Source organism: Entamoeba dispar, genomic scaffold (assembly GCF_000209125.1).
Source record: "Entamoeba dispar SAW760 scf_1105229461863 genomic scaffold, whole genome shotgun sequence".
In the NCBI taxonomy this organism is placed as follows: Eukaryota; Evosea; order Mastigamoebida; family Endamoebidae; genus Entamoeba; species Entamoeba dispar.
The window spans coordinates 3,320-5,431 of record NW_001854905.1 but is presented as its reverse complement, the minus strand read 5'-3'; the positions used below and the strand labels follow the sequence as shown (position 1 = coordinate 5,431).

Here is a 2,112-nt window from a genome sequence, read left to right as displayed (position 1 = left end):
ATGTTTGTTATATAGTCAGCTATAGATGTTATGTGATATTATATAGTATGTAATATGTAATAAATAATAAGTATTAATTTTATATGATATAGATAGAAGATATAAAAATTAAATAAATAATAATAAATGATAAAGAAATAATAAGAGAAAAGAAATGATATAATAATAAATAAAATGTATAAAAGAAAAGATAAATAAAATCAATATAATATAAATAAAATAATAATAAATATAAAGAGAAAGAAGATATAAATATAAAAATATAATAAAAATGAAAATAAGATAAAGAAATGTATTCATATATAATAAATTAAATATAAATAGAAATGTATTAATATATAAAATAAAATATAAATAATAAGAATATAAAACTAATAAAATATGATAAATATAAAAAATATATAGATAAAATGATGATATATATAATATAAGAATAAAAATAAAATATAAAAATAAATAACATAATAATAAATTAATAATAAAAATGTATTCATACATTGAATCAAATATCATTTCTGAATCATTTATAATTCAGAACAATTTATCATAAAATGATATAAAATATAATCAGATATAAATGATTATAGAATGAGTATTTAATTTACTTTTTTATTTTTTATTTTTTTAGGAACAAAATAATAAAAACTATTATTTTATTGATTCAAAATATTTTGCCCTTTTCTTTTTGGGGTTTTTTATTTAGATGCATTATTTCTTTGCTTATTTTGGTTCCCTTGGAAGAGAATGTCATCATCAAGAGATTCCATTCTTAATATCTTCAATGATTGGTTAAACTTCAATGAAAACATCCCTCTAGATATGGTAAGTGGAAGAACTATACTAACCCACAAAGGAGGTGATAGGAACGATGTTATTAATTATCATCCTATCAGTTGTACAAATGTAATAATGAAAGTATTTACCTCCATATTGAAAGAGAAGATTCACAATAGAATTAACATGAATAGTGAATCATTAAAAATTAGTAAAAATCAATTGGGATGTAAACTGCAATCTCTTGCTGCTAAAGAAGGATTAATTAACAGTTATATGTTAAAGCAGTAAAAAGAAGAAAAATACACAAAATATGTAGAGTCATATTATGACATTAAGAAAGCATATGACTCAGTAAATCATGAATGGGTAATAGAATCACTTAAATATTTTAATGTAGATGGAGTCATCATAGACATTGTAGAAAGTATGATGAACAGAATGAAGATATTCATATGATATAAATATAATGAATATATTTGATGTATTAAATTGATGAATTTTACAATGTGATTCATTATCATTTCTACTCTTCGTCATTAAAATGAATGTAATTTATCAAATCATAGAAGAGAAGTTCCCAAAAGCAAACAATACATTGTATATGGATGATTTGAGAATAATGACACAAAGTAGTGAAGAAATGGGAACAATCCACAATGAAATTAAAGAAATAATAAGTGGAATAGGGATGGAAATGAAAAGAAATCAGGAATGATATTAAAGAACATTAATAAAATACCAGATTGAATGCAAAACATCACATTAATTGAAGGAGAGGACTTGTATAAATATTTAGGAGTATGGCAGTCCGATGAAATTAATGATACCTTCAATTGTAAAATCATCAAAGAAAAGATGATGATGAAAATTGAAGAAATAAATACTGATGAAAGTAGTAATAGAAGTTATATTACAAGAATTGATATTGAAGTAATACCCATCTTCAGATATTCAGCATCAGTAGTAAATTGGAAGGTAACTGACCTAGATAAAATGGATTTGGAGATAAGAAAATATTTAAGAAAGGAAAAATACATTGTTGTAACTCCAAAGACCGTCTATATGTCAATATAAATGAAATTGGTGAATGATTAATAAGCCTAAGGGACGAATATGTTAATGAAATAAATAGAACAGTAATGTACTATTGTACAAGAGTGAAATAGGAAATAACATAATAGATAGATGGTATTCCAAGAAAGGAGTATTGAATAGAATTAAAAAAGCACTATGTCATAAAATCACAGAAACGAAAATAGAAGAAATAATAAATGAATTTATTGAAAATAAAAAAGAAAAAGAAGTAGTATTAAAAATAAAGAAATTAATGACAAC

At 22.1% G+C, this 2,112-nt stretch overlaps 7 annotated features.

Annotated features, from left to right (window-relative positions):
* The first annotated feature begins 30 nt into the window (after positions 1 to 30).
* Positions 31 to 207: a microsatellite.
* Positions 89 to 199: a microsatellite.
* Positions 208 to 281: a microsatellite.
* A 17-nt stretch (positions 282 to 298) lies between these two features.
* Positions 299 to 338: a sequence feature (AT_rich).
* Positions 339 to 484: a microsatellite.
* Positions 485 to 593: 109 nt separating this feature from the next.
* Positions 594 to 673: a sequence feature (AT_rich).
* A 61-nt stretch (positions 674 to 734) lies between these two features.
* Positions 735 to 2,112: a repeat region.